Genomic DNA, 8,946 nt, shown 5'->3' on the forward strand with positions numbered 1-8,946 from the left:
ACTTCCATTCCAAGAAATCTGGATGCTTCAACAGCCAGTCCCCAGTATTCTCTTGCCGGATCTCAGAGATAGCTTGATGCCAAAGAAAAAAGTTGATTGGTGATATCCACTGGATTAAAGTCATCTGCTCTTCATCTAAAATGGGTCAACATTGAGGTACAGAGGTCACTATACTCACACTCTGTGGATGCTGCTCCATGAATCCTTTAGATTGAATGTGAAATACTGAGCATAGAATGTTCTATGCGACTTACTGGGTGTGGTCACCAGTCACATAAATTTGAGGGCCCTGGCCAACACCTCCATGTCCCCCACCTGAACCTCCAATTCCACCAGTACCACCTGAAGTAGTCAGTGCTTAGATTCTCAGCTAGACATGGTTATACCTATAATATTAATAGAAGACATTGTAAGCTGTGAGGGGATAGTCGTGGTTAACAGCAAGAGGCAGTCGCCGTGGGAGTGAGTCCCACAGGTATATGTGGGTGTGTACATAGATCAATCCTGTCGTTCTTTCAAAAATTCTGGGACTTGACAAGTGTCCGAGACTATCAGTAAAGGTGCACAAGGTCTTTCTGGTCTTTCTGGTATTTGAGAAAGACCTAAAAGACCTGAAAGACACAAAACATATCTAATACAATCTAACAGCTACCCTCACACTACAGCCCGTCCTGTGGCAGTCCAGGGCCAGGAATCCTTGACCGAAACACAAGTGCTCCAGCGAGTCCAGCCGGAATCTCCTGATGCCTCATCGTTGTGTTGGGTTTGGCACTGACCATCCCACTGAGTGCGAGGATGTTGGCTTGGAGCAGCTCAGGTGCAGAACGTCACAGTGGGGGTGTTGTCTGCACGGGTATTGTGCCGAACATGAGGAGCGTGGAAGAGGGGGTTGGTGGGAGGCAGCGGGTGTGAAACATCCGAAGATTGGTGATGGGGTGAGGTGGGAGGGCGGGAATGGGTAGTCGCGGCGGGCGGGAACGTGTCGGTCATTGGCCGTCGTTTTTATGCTGTTGGGAACAGAGAGTGAGGCAGAATTGAGGCTATCAGAGGGTGCCCAGGGGGGGGAAGAGGAAGGAACAAAAACAGCGATGAGTTGCCGACAGCTTTCAGCCATCTGTCATTCACATGGCAACATGATAATATAATGATGGAACATTAGGAGGTCTTGCCTTTGCCGCATAGTCACGTTGATAAGCCGCAGTCTGGGACAGACCAGGAAACGACTATTTTTGTCGATTTTGTTGCTCAGCGCACGTCTCAGAGTTGACATGAGTCCCGAATGGTCAACTAGGGAGTTACCTGCACAAGAACCAGTCAAAATCCCGTCAAAATCTATCAAATCGCTCTCAGTGATTCCAAATTCTTGACTAGGAAAAGTTCGCAGAGCCCGTTTCTCGCTAGAATCTATCCAATTCTATGCAAAATACCCGAAGGGAGTGTACTCTAAAAGGCATATTCGGTTTGGCGCTCAGTGGAGACTCGAGATCAACTTCTCCTAGATAAGGGACACCCCTATCTCTGTTGGTATCGACGACTGACATCATTGGAACATGGTTTCGGATCATGCTGGAGGATCGAGAGTGCCAAGGGACGGTTAAACGGCGAAAACCTACTCAATTGATTGGGGCCTGGACCTGTGATCAACGGCGACTCTAAAACACTGTCGAGGAACTGATCATCTGAACATTGGAAATGTGCCAGGAGAGTTGGGACAACCAACGCTGAGGCCATACACACAGGATACGAGTTATGGGTGTCAATCGAAAGCTGGGAAGCAGAGCTATCCACTTATCCTACTCAAGATCGAGGGATACTTCACGAGCAAAACTAGATGGTCGCGAACACGGAAGATTTACACAGGTCATTGACTCCAATACACGCGATACCAGTCATCTGGACCTGGATTTTCGACTTTTCTTACTCGAGATTTTCCCTGATTCTATCAATTTCTGTTTAGTATTTATATCTCTGTTTTGTATTTGGCAGGTTCACGGATTGCCCCGCTCTACTAGGTGCATCTGGGTATCTAGTTTGTCAATCTATCTTGCTAGCTCTTTCGAAATAGTATCATCGCGTCGGAAGGATTATTGGTTGAGGGTTTCGGTTGCTGAATACAAGAGTTCCGGTTGCTGTTTATTGGGTTTCGGTTGCTGGTCGAGAGTTTAAGGCAGTTAGTTCCTGACTCAAGACAACTCAGAGGGTTTAAGGCAGTTAGTCCTGATCCAACGAGTATAAACTCTCCGGGCATTGTATTGGCGCTTTGTTAAGTGCCGTGCAAGAACCGAAAGGAAGTAACGGAAAGTCCGAAGCAGAACCGAGTGGCTATCACAACACTATATCGGAGTGAGCGACTACACGTCTTGCAGGCTGAAAGCAAGTCTGAACAAATACGTGAACTCCTGCGGTTACGTTCGGAGAAGCCGAGGGCGATAAGGCTTAGAACGCAGGGAGGAGTCGGACGAGAGCGGAGAGTGAGGCAAGAAACGTTAATAACGAAACTGAAGTACAGGATCGTAGAGTACGAGTATTTATACTAAGTGGTAAACATAAGGCATATGACCTCACAGGGAGATCCGATGTGGTCCGCAGGATCTCCCTGCGGGTTAAGTACAAAGGCATAGTAAGTAAGGGGAACGAGAAGACATACACGAGGCAAAGGAAACAAGGCGAACGCCTAAAGGATATAAGTAAACAAACGCAAGTCCAAATGGGTAAAGATCCGAGTTGATGGTCGGAGGGTCCGAACGGGTCCGAGAGAGCCTGCGTGCAGATTAACTGTTTGAAGGGAAACGCTCAGATACCTTCATCGCGTAAAAACCCTGTTGCGCTCCAAGGATAACCCTCGGAGCATCCAAAGATGCACGGGATATAACAGTACTCCCCCGTTAAGACTCTCGCCCCGAGAGTCATAGAACCATCTAGAACAAAACGTGACCTGCCGGTGATTGCCGAAATTTTCACCATATAAGGCGGCGGAGAAACCGACCATTGCCATCAATTTCCCCCATGTCGTCCGCAGCACCAAACCGTCAGCCGCCCAACAAAAGCAACCAAGGGCCGAGCAAAAAGGCCGCCCCAAAGAAGAAGTCCCGCAAGGGCAAGGAGCCGGCGAGGGAAGAGTCGCCTAGTGATTCGGACGGGCCGAACGAGGCCAAATTGCCACCAGTCGGTGCGTGGCGGACTATCCGAAGTGGGCCGTACTAACCCAACTCAACAGCGTGTAAGCGTTGCAGTCGTCGGCCAACTGCGGACCAGGAGCAGGAGCCCTGCGTCCCAGGTCCAGGTCCTGCGTGCACGCGGTGCCGTCGCCAGAAGCAGAAATGCGACCTGCGCGACGTACAGGAGGCACGTCGGAACAACCCACGCAGTCGAGGGCTAGATTCCAGAGGCCACGAGACAGGAAGACAGGGAGGCCCGCCAAGGACAACAAGAGCACAAAACGAATGACCTCGCGCTGCCAAAGGGTTTAGCGAACACGAAAAGAGGGCAGCGGCCGATCACGCACGAGGATTGGCCACAAATCCTCGAACACCTCTCGATCCGCCCCGTCCTCCTCACACGGCGCCAGAGCAACAACAAGCTGACGCGCGAGGCCGCCTAAGTACCCGTGCAGGTCGGAAGGGCCACCAGACCCGCACCCTCTATACCCAAGATCTCACATAGAATATGGGCCTGAGTCCAGGAATCTTTTGCATAGAATAGAGCTGTCCTAAAAAAGAAGTCAAAAACATCAAATATGACAGATATAATAATATATTAATTAAGATGAAAATCCTTTTCTTCAGGCCGATGATTCGGTATATAATTAGGGTGACTGTGTCACACTACAAAGAGAGATTGATCTTATTTTCTTCAGATTGATCCAAACCTATGACCTCATTAAAACTACTGATGGCAATCAAAAATCGTTCCACATCAATCAATTCACTTAGATACCATCAATCCTAACCTGATACCATCAATATTCCATGTATAAAGCTCATATTTTATCATAAGGGAATAATTCCTGGGATGCTGCCCATATTCTATGCAAAAGAGCCTTGGACTCCAGCCCATATTCTATGCTAGATTCTAGGTATACCAACTGAGACCCGTAACCGGGGTAATTCCACCGACAAGATGACTCGTAAGCGTCGAAGAGGACGCCAAAGAAGCGGTCACGAGGACCGAACACGGAAGGGCGCCAGAGGGCAGCCGCCATGGCTGCGTCAAAGGACGCCTGTACCCAATCCCAGAGACTGGTACTGGGAGGGCGGACGAGGGGAGGGCGATGGAGATGAGAAAACCGATAGGCAGGATCCCGAAAGTACCCACGGGAGAAGCGGGGGGCACGAGAATGGTGAAGACGAGGGCGACGCGAGTCCGGACGAAAACACGCGAAAGGTCGACCCCATGCACGGGGAGGCGGATGACCTGACGAGCGGGGAGGTCTGCCAAATCGACAAGGCCCGACTGTTGGACGGGGAACGAAGAATGGTTGGGGTCGCTGGTCGGGGCAAACGACGGGAAGGCCAGGGCGTCCAGAAAGAGGAAGTGCTCCAGGAGGAAACCAGGCGTTACCCGTAACGGCGGGACAGCGCTGGAGTACAGCGGCAGCGTTTCGTCGACAAAGGAATAGTGGGGGGCCATGACGGGGAGACGACGAAAAACGAAGGGAAAAGGAGAATCGACGCAGCCTATATATGGCCGGAAACAGGGAATATTCCATATGGAAACTCTCGCAAAAAGGAGAGCGAAGTGAGACGCCCCGAGGACGCCCGAAATAGCAGGAAGAGGACAAAGGACGCGAAATATATTGTCAACACGAAACGCAGCACCGCACGTGACCGCGGTGAAACACTTGATGGACAGGAAGAATCGATCTGCGGACGCCACGAGGCAACAGAAGCCGCGGGAGATTAAAACGCGCAGCCGAAGCTTAGCTTAAGCTTATGGGCTGGATGGAATTTGCGATTGGAAGGACGAGCTAAAGTCAAATTAACCCGAGAAACCGGGGCGACCGAGCCACGCCGACTCGAGACGAGTCGTTCCTAGGGAGGGGGTGATGTCACGGATAAGACCCGGCCCGTCCGCTCCGGCGCTGGTGTCGGGCCATCGCAGGCCCGTAGCACGCAGCACGTGACGACGGGGAACATGCACCCCAGTAGGAGGAACGCACACGTGGGAAGCACGTGACCGAGAACGACGCGTCGAGCCGTCGCCGAGCCCAACTCGACACAAGGGGATTGGGGAGGAGTGCTAGGAGGTTAGGAGTAGCGCCTGGCCCGCAAGGGATGTACGATCGTCCCCTCTGCGGCCAGGAACGGGAGCGAGGAGGAGGAGTAGAGGTCAGGGTGTCCGATCACCCCCTTTGCGGGCCCGCGTATATAAGGCGCGATAGTGTACCCTGTACTCTATCGCTTAGATCGTCTAAAGAACTACCTTACTCCGTGCAAGGAGACGTTGTCGACTCATCGGGCCCGACACGACCCGACTCGAACCTTCGACCACCGACCACGGCAAGGGACCGAGTTCACGGGCCCTTTCGGTTTCGATCTACCCCGCCCCGCCGCACTTGCGGGCCCGACTATCCGTCTGTTCTGTTCTGGGCGCGCGTTCTTAGGAGAGGTTCTTGCACGGCCCGACCCGCAGTCTGACACGAATGTCTTTGTGGAGTTTTTCGAGGTCCATGACAACAGTTGTGCGAAGACAAACATCCTCGAGCAGGGTAGCCCGTAGTGATGCCGATAGTTGGTCAGAAGAAAAGATAGGACGCAAATTTTGGGGGTTAACTTGCCGGTACGTTTTTTCCCCCTCTTTAGAGTAGATGTCCCATCGTCTAGTTAAAGCATCGGGCTTTCCGCCCAGGCGGCCCGGACGGAAGCGGATTGTCAAGTTGAAATGACAAAGGTATTCGGACCAGCGAACTTGACGACGCGTGAGTATCTTCGTAGAAGAGAAATACTCGAGGTTCTTGTGGTCAGTGACCACATCGATAGGAGTCTCCGAGCCTTCAAGGTAGTGGCGCCACACTGAAAAAGCATCGAAAATAGCGAGGAGCTCCTTATCGTGAACGTCGTAGTTCAATTCGGAAGGTCCGAGGTGCGACTCGGAAAACCACAGGGTGGATGTCGCCATCGTCGCCGTCAATCGAAAGAATAGACGCGATAGCATAGTCGGAGGCATCGGTCTCAACCGTGATTTGCCGACCGGGAACCCAATGGTGAAGAATGGGTGCATGAGAAAAAGCAGCCTTTAAATGATCAAAGGCCTTTTGACAATCAGAAGACCAAACCCATTTGACGTTAGTACGCGTTAGACGGGTAAGAGGGACAGTAATGTCCGAATAGCCGTCTATGAACCTCCGATAGAAGTTACAAAAGCCAAGGAAGGACTGAACGTCCTTGACTTTTACGCGGGGTAGGCCAATCAATGACGGCGGCGACCTTTTCGGGAGCCATACGGAAACCGTCGGGGAGAGGATGTAGCCCAAGTACTCTGTCGTAGTGACGCTAAATTCGCATTTGGGAAGCTTGCAGTAAAGTTTGGCAGCGGAGTCGCTTTAGGACTTCCCGAACGTGGGCCGTATGTTGTTTCGGATCGTCCGAATAAATCAGAATGTCATCCAAATAAACAATAACGCACACGTCCAGCAAATCTGCGAACAGACTGTTGACGAAGCGTTGCCAGGCTGCAGGGGCGTTGGTCAAGCCTTCAGGTACAACTCGCCATTTGTAAGAGCCGTAGCGAGAGCGAAAGGCCGTCTTCCATTCATCGCCCTCAGCGATGCGAAGTAGGTGGTAAGCGTGCCGCAAGTTGAGCTTGGTATAGCTTCGGGCCCGTCCCGGAGCGTCCAAAAGGTCAGCGATAAGAGGAAGTGGATAACGGTCCTTTTTCGTGATCTTGTTCAAACCACGATAGTCAACGCATAAGCGAAGCGAACCGTCATGAAAAGTATGGGAGCTCCGTGAGTCGATTTAGAAGGGTAAATGAAGCCAGACTTAAGGTTTTTGTCCAGGAAATCCCGAAGGGCCGCGAGCTCCTTTTCAGAGAGCGAGTAGATATGGCCAATTGGGGGGGACTTCACCCTGTTCGGTTTCGATGTGCAAATCATAGTCCCGATGAGGTGGTAAGTTGAAGGCTTCTGACTCAGAGAAAACGTCAGCAAACTCCCGGTATTCATTCGGAAGAGCCGAGAGGTCTTCATCAACAGACCCGGCTCGCGCCCGTGCTTCCTCCGAAGGTTGCATTCGGAGGACGTACTGAACTGTACCTTTCTGAGCGAGAACAGCAGAGAAAGCCCTAGCGGAGACCAGAGAGACAAGCGGTGCGGAGATGGGGGTTTCTGATGTCGAGGGAAGGGAATAAGGAATAGGATCCGAAGAAGGTGTTAAAGTTGGGTCATGAGCCCAAGGAAGGTTGGCAGGGTGCGTGCTAGGGACAGTTCGGGGCAGATGCGGAACTTCCGAAGCAGAAGGAGCCAGAGGCTCGTGTGTCGACACAGAATCTTCAATAACTGTAGTCCGGAAAGAGATACTAGCCATCGACCAGTCAATCAACGGATTGAAGCGGTGAAGCCAGTTGTATCCGAGTACCAAATCACTGGGAGAATCAAGACGGGTGACAAAGAAGTCCAAGAGGTGCACTTCGCCAGAAGGAAACCGAATAGGCAATCGGACTTGCCGATCGATTAGAGAGAAAGAGCCGTCGAGGTATCGGAGTCGAATCGGAGCGATCGAATACGAGGAAATATGATGTGTTTCACAAGTAGACGAAGATATAAAACAATGAGAAGAGCCCGAGTCGACAAGAGTACGCAACAGGATGTTGAAACCCGAAGCTACCTTCGCTAAGTCCGATACTACCGTGGTTGAATACGGCTGGAAGAGTCCGAGAGAGAGAGGAGAAACTAGAGAGACGAGTAGATCAAGGAAAAGGGCATTAGGGGAAAGAGCGGACGCGTTGAGGACAACCTCGGAAATCGCACCTGAGTCAACGCAGCTCTGGGCGTGCGAGGAGGTATCGCCAGAGCTGCTAACTATTTTTTTTGACTCGTTAGCGTTGGAGGTGTTTGCGGATTTACCGGAGGTCTCCGCGGTCGACGCTTTCCCAGAAGCCGTCTTGTTGGCCGGAATATGGGGACATTTGTCCCGCATATGGCCGTCTTCACCGCAGTACAGGCACAACTTGTTCTTTTTGCGCCTATCCTTTTCGGCTTGACTTAGCTTCCCGTCTTTGTCGAGCACATTGGCGTAGGGTTTGGAGGTATTCGGAGAACCCAAACCCTTTCCGTTGTTGTTACCCCTGTTGCCGTTGTTGTTGTTGCTCGAGTTGTTAGACGACGAGGAAGAACCAGAATTTCCCGAAGAGGACCGATGATTGTCCTTCTTCTTCCCACCACCCTTCTGGTTAGAATTCGAACTCTGAGCAGAGCTCGAAGAGTCGGAGCGTCCGGCATTACCAGACGTCATGCCTTCACGTTTCTTCTCGGCTACGCGTTGCCAGTAACGGTGATCAGCTTTCTTAGCTGCCGCGCTGACGCCGAGGAGAGTAGTGTCGTATTCTATATTAAGGAGTGCATCCTTAACCCGTGGAGCCAAACCTTCATAAAACTGAGAACGAAGGGCGACTAGACCCCAGCCAGCAAGCAAAGCAAGACGGTGAAACTCGACCAAGTATTTCGAGATGTGGTCGCCAGAGGACATACGGGGATGCCGAAGGGCAGTCTCGGCGTCACCGACGGGGTCCACAGGGCCGAAGTGGTCTTGCAGCTCTTGAACAAAAGCTGGAAAGTTGTTATGCCAGGCTGGCAAGAAGTTGGGGTCGGCGTCGTAGATGGCCGGCTCGAACCAAGCAAGTGCTGATCCCTTCAAGTACGAGAGGACGTAGATGATGCGAGATTCATCATCGGGGAAGGCGTCAGGGCGTTCAGCAAAATGCAGGTAAACAATAGCCAAGAAGGGTCTT

The sequence above is a fragment of the Mycena indigotica genome (genome assembly GCF_014461135.1).
Source record: "Mycena indigotica strain 171206Taipei chromosome Unknown Mind.scaff0002, whole genome shotgun sequence".
In the NCBI taxonomy this organism is placed as follows: domain Eukaryota; kingdom Fungi; phylum Basidiomycota; class Agaricomycetes; order Agaricales; family Mycenaceae; genus Mycena; species Mycena indigotica.